The following is a 16304-nucleotide window of genomic DNA, read 5'->3' as shown; positions in this document are numbered from 1 at the left end:
TTATTAAGAACCAATTCCTTTTAATCCAATTCCTCACCCAAGTGTGCCACCCCCCAAACTAGTCTCCTTATATTACAAGGCTATTCTTGAGGAAAGACCCGGTCATACAAAGTCCAATGCCTTATCAATAAACCAAATCCGCGTAGTGGGATTACATACTAACATGCTTATAAAACATTAATAATAATTCAATGGTTCAATAAATCCTTTTAATATCCAATAGTTCCCAATATTATTTAAACACGATAAGTAATCCAAACCATTCAAAACATGATTTAAAAATCAATCATTCAAATACTTTTATTAAAATAAATACCTTCAAACATAATTTATTTCAAAATCAATTTAATTCAATCACCAATCAAATCATGTAAAACATGTTATTCAAACCAATTACTTTCAAAGGTATCTAGCCACCTAAACGTACCTTGATCCTTGCTAGAAAAACCACACAAAAAGAACCTCAAGAACCTTGATTGAATAGACCCTACAAATAAATATAACCTTAATCAATATAAGGTTCACAAATAATTAAATGAAAACCTCCCAACTATATGTACATGAACCTTTCAACATAAATATTATTAAAAATCTGATTTTATATAATTAAAACTACTCATAATAATTATTATAAATCTCCCATAATAATAATAATAATAATAGTTGAATAAGAAAAGAGAATAAGAAAAGATAAGAAACCAAGGAAAAGAGAAGAATTGGATTTGCGTTGGAAAGAATAGGCAGAACTTGCAGAGGCTATAACTCCTTCGATATAACTCCGAATTGGGTGATTCTTGAGCCTAACCTCAAGTATTTTTCAAGAGCAACAATATTCTGCGAACGTCAATACCCCAAAACTGACCTGAAGTGCCCGAAAATTGGCTTCAAAGATAAACGGGATGATTTGTGTAAAAAGAGGAGAAGAAAAGTAGAGAATTGTTGTGAATAAGTGAGAAGAATTAAGGGTCTATTTATAGTGTTGAGGGTGTAGAAAGGATAGTGCTTAAGGTGGAATGAGATTAGAATAAGAACATGATAAGTTTAAGTTTGTTGAATGAATTTGAGTAACATTTGGTCTAGATTAGTAGGTTGGTTAAAAGATAAGAAAAATTAAATGGGTACACATATGGTTGGGAGAAGGAAGATAGGAACAAAATGAGATAGAGAATTAGAGGTTAAGTTAATTAATTATTAACAAACTAAGGTGATAAAATCACTCTTAAAAACATGATAAGCTCACGTTCACAAAAATTTCTTTTTTTTTTCTTTTTTTTTTTTTAAAAAAAAAACGAAAATCAAAATAAAATAATTGAATAAATAAATATTTTAGATAATATCAAAATTAGTTAAATACATAATGTATATTAGATATTTCTCTTGAAATAGTTAGTATAATAAAGTATGGATCGACCTTAAAAAAAGATAATTAAACCTATATTATTAATTTAGAAATCCAAATTTAATTAATTATTCAAATGATTAAATACTTATATTTGACGCCAAAATTCAAATATTACTTTGGCTCCAAATAATGAATTTACTAAAATACCTTTTTTATAAAATAATTCTTAATTAATTAATTAGAAAATACGTATGAAAATATGGGGTATTACATCTAATGCATACTTTTGCTGTTATGAGGTAGCGTTTCTGGCTGGCCTCCTCAATGACGTTGTGAAAACCATCCTGAGAGGCTATGGCCTAGGTGTCTAACAATTAACCCCAAACTCATGGGCTAATATCCTTGGATACGTCGACGCCTACGAGATGTAGGGGCTGAATCCTGGCTTGGAGGCTTTTGCGCACATGCACTATCTTAGTCGCAGCCCACACGGTTGGAGAGCGTGGTACACTTTGACCACTTATCCCAGATATCAAATGACCCTGGACAAGGTGTCCAAGTATGACAACTAGAAACGCCAGTTCTATCCACTATCTGCCCCCACCCGGTGGGAAAATTTTGAATTGCGCCGGTATAATAAGAAGCTTGACCTTCTTGGTCAAAATGTGACCTCCCTCGGATCCCAGAGGATGACTATGACAAAATCATAAAGTGGGGGTTCTTTGAGCTTAGCACCGATACTATCTCAACCGGGGACATAATAAAGGTTCTAACGAATTGGATAGCCATGTGTGCGTGGCAGAGAGATGAGGCGTTCTTGTCCGCCTTCGGGTTGAGCAAAATGTTCACAAAGAGTATGTTTACTGCACATCTAGCAAAATGTCGTTTGTACTATTGCTCTGCCAGTTAATTATGCTATTGAACCGAGTGTTTGTTTTTTTTTGTAGAAGAGGCTTTGAGGATGCTTCTTGACGAGAAGACCCCCAAACTGTCCTCCACCCAAATTTGCAAGGATCTAGCGGAGGCCAGAGTAGCTCAGATAAAGGCTAAGGTAAGAACCCATCTGGCCCTTTATTTCGACATTCACTTGAGAGAATTTGTCGGTTGTATGTTTGATAAACAATTTCATTTGCAGGGCGGGGAGGTCCCCAAATCCTTCAGCAAGTTGTTCAAGCGAGGACGAGACGACACTGCCTCTACCCCTGCTAAGTCTGTCAAGACTGCTTCTGGATAGATGACCCTAGATGGTTCTTCTGGAAAAAACCGTCTGCGCATCAAGGGGAAGAACATTACACTGGGAGGCTTTGGACTTGGCCTGAACTTGGCCAGAGGTTCTCTGGCTCCATCCGGCTTCTTTGTGCCGGTAGGTGATGCAAAATTACAGGCTTATGAAGGTATATATAATCCTTTCGAAACATCGCCTGAGCTTGGTTGGCCCTTGCGAGTGAAATCTCACTCTCAACAGACCTCTTCGTCGAACAGTCCACAAAAAGCTGGTGTCGGCTTGTAGACACCCAAATGTGTCTCCCCAAAACCAAACCCGGTGATGAGTACCTTTTTACGTCGCATCATAATCGAATGAAGTGAAAGTGTGGAAAGTCTAGTGTTGCGGAAAGTTTTTTTTATTTTCTTTTCTCTTCTCTCTGTTTTTGAAAACTTGTTTTAAGAAAACAGCCAATCCAATTTGGTTGGTCCATGATATGGGTCCAATAGTAGTGTAGTTGGATGGGGCTTGCAAAGACCTTTCCAACGATATATTATGAGCCCAATTTCGATGAATATTGAGGAAGTTATGGCCAATTTACTAAACTGGGCCCGGTTTGAGCTTTATGTACGGCCCAATGATCTAGGGGAGGGCCTAATATGATTTATCATTCCTAATGCAATTAGGAATGGTTTTAGTGTTCTAGAATCTTCTAGAAGGTTCTTTTCATTCCTAATTCAATTAGCATTGATAAATTGACTTGTTGACTTTTCAGAGTTTTAATCAAAATCAAATAGCATTTTCGAGGAAATTATATGATTTTATCCTCCAGTACGGCAAACTTATCGGATTTTCGAAAACGCGTTAAAATTAGGCTTGGCGCCTGACCCCAGGCCTTGGCGCCTGGAACCAGGCCTGGCGCCTGGCGCTAGTGTTGGTGCCTGGTGCCAGCTAGCCAGGGCTGGCGCCAGCTTTGTTTTTTGTGCGTCAGACTCTGTTTTGTTTAATTTATCTTTTTGGCTGATTTTTTCTATAAATATCGTATTAAAAACTCCGTTTTCTGGAATCATTCATCACCAATTCTCATCAAGTTTTCTTGATTATTTCATCTTTCTTTCTTTCTTTCTCTAAACTTTGTTTTCATATACAAAATTCCGCATTCGCAAGATCTAGAAACACCTAGCCATATTCGAAGTTGCCTTCGCCCTAGACATGAAAGGTTTAATTTCTGAGGGTTTGGTCCCAAATCTCTCTTTCAATTATTTAATTTAATTGTTTGTTTTATTATTTTCCTTGAAGTTACTAATGTGTGTATTTTGTTATTAGAAAGAGGTACTAGGCATCAAAGTAAGTGCTTTAATGGTTTGAATTGATTTTATGATGTAGAAATCATGTTTATATTGTTATTATGATATTCCTAGTATCATGTCTAGGGTAATTTTAATATTAAATATGATTCCTGCGATGCTTCCTATTTTCTTCCTAATATTTATTCATGTTAGTATCATGTTAGGGCTAAAGATTTGATCTTTATTGCTTAGTGACATGATAGGGTTTGTTATTAATCTTGTTAGTATCATGCCTAGGATCTTGCTATTATTATGCTTTAATATTAACATGAACATGATTATGATTATAATTGTTATGATTTATGATGATTATGAATATTATTATTATTATTATTTTATGATGATTATTATTCATTATTTATCATGATGATGATTATTTTTATTATGTTGCTTGATATTTATTTATTGCTTGATCACACTTTTATGCATGTTTAAAGGGAATTTGTACTTGTAATCACGCTTAATAAGATAATTAATAATCTTGTTTAGGGTTAATTGTGATTATAATTTCAAGTGATCGCCAATAATAGATTTGTTTGTGCATTAATATTCAACCAACATAGATAAACAGGTTTAGGGTTAATCCTATTGATTGTATGTTAATCAGAAAGCGCACATGAATACGATCAGAATAAAGTAGAGGCCTATTATTAGGGCAGGTTCAATCTCTTTTAGGTTGGATTTGTACCTTCATCCCCGAACCCTTATTTGGTTCATGACCTTATGGAGTTGACGATCTCTTGGATCGTTAAGGGGTGTAACCTTCACCCTGTGAATGGTTTACAAGTTCCTAAAAAAACTTGTTGGCGACTCTTTTGCTCTATATTCTTCCCTTTTGGACGCCACCGTACTTTAGTGTATGATCACAGTGGGGTTCAAGCTAGTGGGATTAAAGCTTGAAATTATTCCCTACAGTTTTTGGCGACTCCACTAGGGAGGATTTCTATTTTAATTCCTGAATTTGTTTCGGCAATGATTTAGAATGAGTGGATGAGACTCGAAAAGTTCTAAGTATTTCATGTGCGTAATTCTGATTAACATTATTGTCATATGCATAAAAAAGATCTCATTGGAAAGACCATCCGTAATGAGTTAAAAACATAGGATTTTACACGTAGGAAATTTGAGAAATATCTTTCACAACTAGGACTGAAATAACACCGCGCGAAACTGGAAAATTTTATCGAGCACAGAAAGCTGCTGAGGCATGTGGGAAGTAGCGTCAGGGGCCAGAGCTTGGCGCCAGTATTTTAATTGTAGCGCCAGACGCCAGTATTGGCGCCAGGCGCTACAGTTAAAAACTGGCGACAGTCTCTGATTGCTGGCACCAATTTCCCCCAATACCGAGCCAGAAATATTCGTTCTAATTTCGACCGGTTTTTCGTATTGTTTGCTCGATCCTACTTCCTGATTGAATTTTTTCTCACTTTTCTGAAACCCATGTGTTCTACATATGGACATAACCCTCTGGGAATTCATGCTCCATCTACTTGATTGAACGCTCCGTGCAACAAAGGGTACATCCGAGATGTTGAATTCACCAAACCATGGAAGCGAGTTTTTTCTAAAACTTGCGGTGTCCCATCCACTCGCGCCAACCCTTCACGGTTAGGCTTCCGCGCGGTGCATCCGGACAATTAACCATGGACCCTCTATTGACTAAACCATATCCCGAACTATAGAGAACTAGAGCCATGGTTAGGTTGCAAACACATTGCATCATATTGTGCCTACTTGACTAAGTGTGCATTATTTGTTGTGCATATATATTCTGTGTTTTTCTTAACCGTTTGTTGACTTGTGTTGAGACTAAAAAATTAATGACTTAAAGAACTTTGCCTATTTAATTAAATAATTAATTAATTTGAGTCAATAAAGTCTAATATTTCAATCGGAATTTACCTAGTACGACTTTATGCATACCCCGATTGACTAATAACACCGAAAACAGTCCTAGACCGAAGCTCCAATATTGGCGCCAAGGTCTGGGCTGTAGCGCCACATCATGGAGTATAGCGCCTGACGACAGCCATGTCGTCTGGCGCCAAGCTTCACAGTGCGACGCCAGTCCTGTCGCTTGGCCGACAGTTCGGATTATTGGTCGAGTCATCACCTAGAGTCTAATTAATCAGTTTTCTATTTAATTCGGCTAAATTTTTGCTGTCAATAGAATTTATTTGAGTCAATGATCGAGTTTAGGCACTAAGTCCTATGGTCTTACACAAGAGTCCAAGCATGTCACTCACATTCAACGCACACACCAATCCACATACTTTGACCATGTTTAAGAGAGTCTTGTGTGCGCGTTTTTCTGTCATTTTTTTTAGGGGGGTAAGTCGGATATTAATCCTCCAATATAAAAAAAAACTATACTTAGTTCCCTAAAAATATGTACTCCCTAAAAATATGTATGTTATCTTTGCCAAAAATAGGCACCTTTTTCCCTTTTCTTTCTTTTTCCTCCTTAAAATAAACCGTAAAGTCAAGTTGATTCGAGTCAAGTAATTAAAACGCAAAATGGTTTAATTTACAGCGCGTGGTCAAGAAAGGAAGGACGGTTAATCAAAGACAACCTCTTCGTACAAGTCCAACTTTTCGACAAACCCATAGCTCGCAAGAGAAAAGCTAAGACTATAATGGAAACACAAGAAGAAGTCAATGATCTTAAGAACCAACTGGCTACTGTGACTGAGACACTGAAGCTTCTCGCACTCAAGATTGATGATCCCGTGAAGCAACAACAGATGGACCTCATGCAAGAGAGTCTAAGCAAGTTGTCTAGCGATTACAAGTTTCAAGAGCTTACATCACAAGGGGTCTCGGTGGACAAAGAGCTTCTTCCGCAGAAGTTCAGCGCCAACGACATCCCAAAATTCAGAGCAATTGACAACCCTTACTTTCATTTATGAGCATTTGAAACAATCATGAGTATCAAGGGTATTGATAAGAAGGTCTTCCCTTCTCTGTTCTCACTATCTCTCGAGACCGTTTGCCAACAATGATTCTTTTCTCCCGAGAAAGAAAAGACCTCTACCTGGGAGTCCATAGCAAACGCTTTCGTTGATAGGTACAAGTGCAACATTCAAGTCGAGACTGACCATAGAGAACTTGAAATCCTCAAGCAGAAAGAGAATGAAGGCTTCACCTCTTTCTTTAACAAATGGAGAGAAACCTCAGCAAAAATGATTGAGGTGCCAAATGAAAAAGAATCTGTGAGACTGTTCATCAAAAATCTCCAAGAAAAATATTCCAAGCATCTCAAATATCAAAATAACCTCCATACCTTCAAAGCCGTTTATGATATTGGGATCAATATTGAAGATGACTTGGCTAAGTTAAAAGCTGCCAACAATAACTCCAACAGTGGATGGAAAGGAAAGAAGAACGACAATCCTTCTTCTTCCAAAACCGCCCACTCAAACAATGTTAGCACCTTTAACTTAGGAGAAGTCCTTGCCATGAACAATCAAGGACAGAAGAAACCATTTAGGAGGAACTTCACTCCTATTGGTATGAGTTATGACACCGCATTTGATCGATTAAATGCAAAAGGTCTTATAACTCCTATTGGACCATTTGGGGACCCACTAGCTGAGAAGAGGTCGGCTAATTGGAACCCCAATGCACACTGCAAGTATCACCAAGGTAGGGGCCATCTCACTGAAAACTGTTGGAAGCTTAAGGAAGCTATCCAAGACCTAATCGACAATAACAAGCTGCCGTTTCCCCCTGCCAGTAAGAAGCCAAGCATTGACAATGCACCTCTCGCTCATACCCTAGCTATCTCCGATGAGGAAAACGAGGTTGACCCCTCATCTCTTGTTTTGGGTGTTTTTGTCCCTTGGGAGAGTTACGTCACGAAGTCTGATCCGGCTGAGTTGTACCTGCAAAATAACGGAGACTCCGGGTGGTTGGAGCTCCGCCTCCGACGATCAAGTTAGTAACTTGAAACGGAATAAAAAGAACGGAAATTTAGGTGGGTATCTGCTTGGATTCCAAGCTCAGGTCTTTCTCTGATGTAAGAGAATAAGGGTGTAATAATTGATTGAATGTGTCCCCAAAATGGGGAAATATCTCCCTATTTATAGGGTCGTTGGAAAATGTGCCCCTACCTAGGTCACTTGACCTAGATTTTAGTGGGCTGCGCCGTTTTACGGCGCTCCTAGGAGTTTGGGCCTTTGAAAGCCGCCATTTCAGAAACATATCTGAGGGCGCCAAGTGTCAAGAGGATGTTGAGCCATACGGGCCATCCTAAGCTCGACACGTGGCAACCTCTCATTGGTCCACGTGTCTAGGGTAAAAGTACCCTAAACATTTTCCCCTCACAGGTCGCACGTGCATGTCACGTGGAGCCTGTGACACGTGTCCACCTTTCATAGGTGAACAGTAACAGGTAAAATTTTGAATTTCAAATCAAAATTTTCCCCCCACTTTTACTTTCTATAAATAGAAAGTTACCCCCCTCTTTTTCACACCTTACGTTCATATTGACTTTTTAGAGAGAGAAAAAGAGAGATTCTAGAGAGAGTTTTCTCTGCTCCCGCCTGCATAACAGCAAGTTTCAAACTTCCGAGTGCTAGCAGTACATCACCCGGTTCACCGGCTGTAGCGGTTTTCAGATTTTTCAGAGTTAAAGCAAGGTAACCGCCTGTACCATTTTAGCTTTTCTCCCCTTCAATTTACATACCATTTTTTCGCCTGTATGCCCGGCTTTCTTTAGAGAATATAAATGAGTTCCCAATCCACCCACTCGACACTGCCTAGGACACTCAGCCGATCCCCCGGAACGGCTGAGTTTAGAACAGGGGGTGCCTCTTTTGGACTGTCGGAACCAATATGCTCATCTCCGAATTCCTCCCTCTCTGTGTCTGTGCAGGACACAATGGCCAGAACAAAACAAACGGTCAGGCGGTCTAAAAGCCGGCGCACCATGAGAGTGCCAGCCGATGAGGTTTTCCCGGATGGGGAACAGAGGAATTGGGAGGAGAGTGGATCTGATGAAGAGGCTCCCTCTACCTCCGGGAGCTCTGGAGTAAGAGAAGTGGACGACGAAGGAGATGCCTCCTCCAATGAAGCCGGCGACGCTGAGGCCGGCCAGGGGTCAAGAGCGGACTCCTCCGGCTCTGACCAGGGGGATTTTGCGGCTGACTATCGGCAGCCGCCCAAAGTTGCTGACAATCCCAACCCCAAAAGGACCCGGATGCTGCCGAGTAACATTGCCCTTCTTAATAGCGGGTTTAGGGCCTTTAAAGAGAAACATCCATTTGGAAGGGGTTGGGAAGTTATTGTCCCTCCGGCTGATGCTGTGATGGCCTGGGGGGACGACATTGACCATGCAGATGATTACTTCATTTTCTATGAGGCGGTTATAGAAGCCGGCCTCCGGTTCCCCCTCCACCCCGGGATTAGGAAAATCCTCAAGGGGTATGATCTGGGGGTTTGGCAGCTCACCCCTAACTCGTGGGTGAACATATTAAGTTACATCGCCGCCTGCGAGTTCCAAAACTTGAGCCCCAGCTTTTCCGCCTTCGCTCATATGCACTACCTAAGCAAGGCCCCAGGCGGCCATGGGGCATGGTACACGCTGACTACCTTGCCCCAATATCTAATGACTTTGGACAAAGTGTCCAAGTGGTCCGGGTGGAAGGACAAATTTTACTTGATTTCTTCCCCCACTCTGAGACACAACCGGACACTGCGCCGGTACAACACCGAGCCGACTCTTCTAGGCCGAAAATGCCCCCTCCCGGCGCTATCTACTAAGGCCCGGGAGCAAATAATGGAGCCGGGATTTTTTGAGACAACAACTGAGCCCATGGGGGATGGGACTCACATCATAGTTCCCAAGAACTGGATCCCCCATCCGGACTTCTTCAAAGATGAGTGCTTCTTGTCCGCCTGCGGACTGAGTACAATGTTTCCCAGGGGTAGAATACTTCTCATCCGGAATGATTGTCATTTCATTTTTATTTCAAACTTGCCTTAATTCTTTCTAACTTGTAATTCTTGTTTTTGCAGAAGAAGCCCTGAGGATGGTTGACCAGGATAAAACTCCTGCTAAATCTGCGGCGCAACTGCGCAAGGAGGCGGCACTTGCCAAAAAGGCAGCCGTCGAGGCTAAAGATACGAAGAAAGGCGGGGTAAGACCGCCTGACTTTATGTGCTCTTATATATATATATATATATATATATATATATATATATATATATATATATATATATATATATATTACATATACCGGTTGGGTATACTTATAATTTGCTTCTTTTTCAGGAGTCCGTCAAGAGAATTCCTCGATCATTCTCCAAGATGCTCAAAAGGCAGGGAGATGATCTGGAGAAGGCTCCGGCTGCCAAAGACGCTAGGAAGGATCCCCCCCCAGAAACAAACTTCTGCCAAATCCGGTCGTCCAACGACTGGGGGCAAATCCCCTGCTGTTCTGAAAAAACTAAGTGAAAGCTCAGAACAGCAGAAAGCGCCGGATGCCTCTACGGCATCGAAGGGTGGCGAGCCACCTAAGGTTGCAGGCGGTGCGGCAACCACTGGGGAGGAGAACAAACCGGAGACCCATCCGGAAGTTCAAGGTAAGGAACGAACTAAAATACCTTGGCCACTTGATTTTATGAGAATCAAGACCAAGGTTGCTTCTTCAAAAGGGTTAGTCAGCAGCCGACAACGAATGAATGCCAACTACGCTGCTTCTATCTCACAAAGCACTACTTTTGATGCAGATCTGACTCCTGACCAGCCGGATCTTGCAAGCTTCGCGAAGCGGATGGTGCGGACCCTCACCCGGTCTGAGAAGGCCTCCATACCTGATCTGCAGGTCGTGGACTTCAACCGGATAATGGGTTCTCTGGCTGAGGTAAATGATTCCTCTATCTTGATGCCTTTAATCTTAAATGACTAAGTAACTCATAAACCGGCTGTTATTGTCTCAGGCTATGGTGAGAGTGGACAATCTCCGGGGCCCCTTCAGGCGGAAGCAAGAAGAGGTAAATGACGCCAAACAGAGGGCCCTAGAAAACCTCAACTTTGCTGAACATTCTGATTATATGTGTAATTTAAAGATTAAAGCAGTAGAGTTGAAACAGGAGGAGTTGATCCGGAGTTTGACGGCTGCAAACGATGAAGCTAACAGCCGGGCCGATGACCTTGACAAGCAGCTGAAAGATGCCAAATCTGATCTCAAGGCATTAGAAGATGCTGACAAGGAGAATGCCCAACTCCGGATTGACAATGACCGCCTGAAGCTCGAGCTCATGACCCTACGCAACAAGCAGTCGGATGAGCTGGCCTGGGAGCAGACCCGGCTGACTAAGGAGAATGAACGGGACAACTTGGCCCGGCTGAAGATCACCTGGGGCCTCCTCTACCCAGAAATAGACTTTGAGGTCTATAAGCTGAGGTATGATTACGCCACTGAGGTGTATGATGCCCAGCAACTGGGTGATGCTCCTCCGCCTCGCTTCAAAGACTGGGCTTCTGAACAGGGATATGAAGTCTCTGATGATGAGGAGCAGGCGGATGATCATCAAGAGGGCTAAGCCAGCCAAACTCAGCTGGAGAAGACTCCGCCTCAGCCTTTGGCGAGCCTCCCACCTTTCTGCGGCATTATGCCAATCAATGTTATTTACCGGCTTGCATGCCGTGTTTTGTTGTATCTTTTTACCAACCATGGGGTTGGGTTAACATTTTTACTTTCTTTCTGGCCTTTGTGCCATTTCAAATATAAATGAAGTATTCTGACTCAGTCGGATTTTATATATGTCTTTTTTTTTATTTGAATTTTTCATCTGTTTGCAATTCTTTAATATTTTGCCTAACTTAAAAAAGCATGCGTCAATTTGCAATCCGGGTGCTCTTGCCCCTGGGCGGCTGTGTGGTTGGTTTAGTGCCAAGCTGATTGATTGGCTTGAAAACACTTGATACTTGGAGAAGTATGGAGTGTTTTTAGGCCAGTCAATCACAATGGTGATTGCCCCAAACCAAGTACACAGCCAGCCATAAAAGCGGGTGCTTTGAGCTTCTTACCCAGGCGGTTATATTCCGTCTGGGGTTAACGCATAGCCATTACACAATCCTTTGCCCCAATATGGGAAGTGAGTGCAACTTTGGAATAAATAACCCAAGTAAGAATTTCTACCAATGACCGACTGATGCCTATGGGCATCCGGTATCTGGAAACTTATTCGTTCTTCATAGGTTATTTTGGTCAGACGGCTATGAGTTGGCCAATTTGGTCGCTCAATTTTTTCCGTCTGCATTGGTACGTAGAACCGACAAATAGTCTGTTCTCTGCGACGATTGCACCCGGTGGGGTGTCGCCGGACGCCTTTGTCCATGTTGGGACAGGCGATTTTATAAAATGAGCAACCATCCGGCTATTTTAGCCTCTGGTCTTGTTTGAAACCGGTTGTATAGCCACTAAACGTTTTTGTGATTAGTTTTTAGTCAGTATTGGATTTATACTAAGTATCAAACTTAGTTTTTTTTTTTTTTAAAACAAGCATGTCCGTCTGGGTATTACCCAGGCAGATAATCATGCAGTTGAATAAACAAAGTATTAAACTTAATTAAACAAGGGATCCGAGTATTACCCAGGCGGTCCAACAAATGCAACCTTTACTAAGTGTCAAACTTAGTTAGGTAAAGAAAAATCCGCCTGGGTATTATCCGGATGGATAATTAAGCAATAACTCGATTTTGCAAACAAAGTCTGAATCTTCATTAATTGACTCACTGTTTACAAAAAGTTTACATTCTCAGAAGTAGTACTTTTTTAGATTGTCTACATTCCAAGTTCTAGGCAGACGCCTGCCGTCTGGGGTTTCCAGGCGGTAGGTGCCATCCCTTACTTCTTCATAGATCCGGTAGGGGCCTTCCCAATTTGGAGTTAGCTTTCCAAGCTCATTGGCCCTACCGGTTGCCTCCATTTTCCGTAACACAAAGTCATCCACTTTCAGAGGACGCTTGTGCACTCTCTTGTTATAAGCTCTGGTCATCCTCAGACGGTATATCTCATGGCGCAGGGCAGCATTGCCCCTACGTTCCGGGAGGGAGTCCAATGCCAGCCGCATTGTCTCCTAATTTGCCTCTTCATCATAGAGCATAACTCTGAGAGTCGGCTCGTAATGCTCAATAGGCAAGACGGCTGCAACACCGTATACCATAAGAAATGGGGTTTTTCTGGTTGCCCCTTTAGCAGTAGTCCGGATGGCCCATAGGACATGAATTAATTCTTCTGCCCATAAGCCACCGACCCGTTCAATTTTCTTTTTAATGCCGTCTGAGATGAGTTTGTTGAAGGCTTCAACTTGGCCGTTTGCTTGGGGTCGGCTGGCTGATGCAAAACAATGTGAGATTCCCTGATCTCCTAACCAAGTCTTGAGTTGGGGGGTTTCAAACTGAGGGCCATTGTCAAACACCATAGACATAGGTACCCCAAACCGGGTGATGATTTTCTTCCAGATGAAGGAGATGACATCCTTTGTCTTGATGTTTTTAACCGACTCAGCTTCTACCCATTTGGTGAAATAATCCACAGCCACCAAAATGTAGCGCTTCCCGCCTGGAGCAAGCGTATAAGGACCCAAAATATCCATGCCCCATTTGGCAAATGGGATTGGGCTGTGGATTGCCGTCAGATCAGTAGCCGGACGATGAATAAGTTTACCAAACTTTTGGCACTTGTCACATTTTTTCATCAACTCCTTGGCGTCTGCTTCGAGGGTGGGCCAAAAGTAATGTCGTCTGGCTCTGACGGCTAGGGACCTGCCGCCTATGTGGGAGGCGCAAAATCCCGAGTGCAAGTCTTCGAGAACTTCCTTCCCCTTTTCTGGGGTGACACATATCAACAGGGGCTTAAGAAACCCTGCCTTGAAGAGTTCTCCATTTTTCAACTCGAAGCTTGCAGCTCGCTTCTTCAGGACGACTGCTTCCTGTGGTGAATCAGGAAGTGTGCCGTTTGAAAGATAGGCCCGGATGCCATCCATCCATGTGGAGCTTCAGTCTAAGGTTCCAATAGGCTCTTCATGTATGTTTCTCTTTTCAAGAACTTCCCAAAAGACCGAACGAGGAGTATCACAGCAGGCGGATGAAGCCAATTTGGACAATGCATCCGCCTGGTTGTTATCTGACCTGGGCACTTGATTCAGACGGAATTCCTCAAGTGCCCCCGTCTCTTCCTTGACTGCCTGAAGATATTTGATCATAGCCGGATGGGTTGCCTCATATGCTCCCTCATACTGGCTAACGACCAACTGTGAATCAGAATAGGCGTCAATCTTTGTTGCCCCTGCTGCCTTACACATGCGGATTCCGGCTAGCAGGGCTTCATATTCCGCCTCATTATTTGAGGCTTGAAACTTAAACCGCAGTGCATATTCAAATTTGTCCCCCTCTGGGGACTCGTATATAATTCCTGCACCACAGCCGTTCTTTGTTGAGCTTCCGTCTACATACACTTTCCAAACCTGGTCAAGATTATCCGGTTGCACCGGTCGGGTCATTTCAACAATGAAGTCGGCAAACGCCTTACCTTTCACTGATTTTCTAGGTTCAAAAGTGATTTCAAGACTTTGCATTTCAATAGCCCATTTCAACATTCTTCCGGATGACTCCAAAGTAGACATTGGCCGCTTGAGGGGCTGGTCGGTGTAGATTACCATCGGATGAGCCAGGAAGTATGGCTTCAATTTCTTGAAAGCCATATACAGAGCTAGGCCAAAATTTTTTACCATGGGGTACCGGAGCTCAGCATTTTTTAGGACATCCCCTAATGAAATAGACCGGAAGCTGAACACCGTCTCTCTCAGCAAGGAGAACGGCACTGAGGGCATGATCTGAGACGGCTAAGTACATGTATAACACCTCCCTAGGCAATGGACTAACAAGTCTTGGCAAAGAGTGGAGGTGTTCTTTCAGCCGTTGAAAGGCCACCTCAGCCTCATCCCCCCATTCAAATCTGGTCTTCTTCCTGATTACTTGGAAGAAGTAAAGGCATTTGTCACCTGAACGGTTGAGGAATCTCCCTAGAGCAGCCAGGCAACCGGTTAGTCTCTGCGCTTCCTTAACAGTGCGGGGTGACTTCATGTCAATCACCGCCTGTATCTTCTCAGGGTTAGCCTCTATCCCCCTTTGATCAATCAGGAATCCGAGAAACTTCCCAGACTCAACACCAAAGACGCATTTCTTAGGATTTAACATGACCTTATGCCGCCTGAGTGTGGAGAAGGTTTCTCGGAGATCAGCAAGGTGATCCGCCTGCGTTTTGGATTTGACTATCATGTCATCAATGTATGCCTCTACATTCCTCCCAATTTGATTAACAAAGACAGTATTAATCATCCGTTGGAACGTAGCCGGTGCATTTTTCAAGCCAAACGGCATCACCGTGTAACAGAATAGCCCCTGATCAGTGACGAAGGCCGTCTTTTCTTGATGTTTCTTCCACAAGGGTATCTGATGGAAGCCGGAGTAGACATCCATAAAACTCATCAAGGCGTGACCGGCTGTAGAGTCGACCAGACTGTCGATCTTTGGAAGCGGATAACTGTCCTTTGGACACGCCTTGTTGAGGTCTGTGTAATCAACACACATACGCCAGGTCCCATTCGGTTTCTTAACAAGGACCACATTGGCCACCCAGTCGGGAAAATTACAAGGCCGAATGAACCTGGCGTCTAGCAGCTTTTTTACTTCGGCAGCTGCAGCCTGACTTCTTTCCTCGTCGTGGTTTCTTTTCTTTTGCCGGATGGGCTTCTTTTTGGGGTCCACGGCGAGTTTGTGGACAACGAGATCCGGGCTGACGCCTGGCATCTCTTCCACTTCAAAGGCAAAAATGTCTTTGAATTCCTTCAGCAGGAGGTGCAAGCTTGCACCCAAGGTAGCATGAGCAACCGTCCCAACCTTAACAGTACGTTCTGGACGGCTGTCATCCAGAACGAGATCAATGCTTTCGCCAGCCGGTTGGGGACGGAGCTCATCTGACCGCTCACCGGTCAGTGATTACTATTTTTTCTATTTCTTCACCTCCACCCGCAGAGGTGCCTTTCTTTTCTTTCCGGCTGCTGGTGGGGAAGGTTCTGGATTGGCATCCTTGACATTGTCAAGTTCTATTGGTTCCTGGACGCCTGGGGTTACAGTGTCTCTGACGGCTGAGAGATAGCACTCTCGGGCCGTCTTCTGATCCCCATTCAGGGAACCAACAGTGCCGTCATCCCTCTCGTACTTGATGAGCATGAGAGATGGGATGATTACTGCCTTGGCTACGTTGAGGGTTGGCCTGCCAAGGATAATGTTATAGGCGGTCAACTCCTCAACGACCAAGAACCTGACGACAATATGTCGCCCTTGGCCCTTCTCTCCCAGCCGGATGGGTAAGTCAATTCTTCCGGCTGGGTAGAC

This window comes from Chenopodium album, chromosome 2, assembly GCF_948465745.1.
Source record: "Chenopodium album chromosome 2, dcCheAlbu1.1, whole genome shotgun sequence".
Taxonomy (NCBI): Eukaryota; Viridiplantae; Streptophyta; class Magnoliopsida; order Caryophyllales; family Amaranthaceae; genus Chenopodium; species Chenopodium album.
This window is presented reverse-complemented; position numbering follows the sequence as displayed.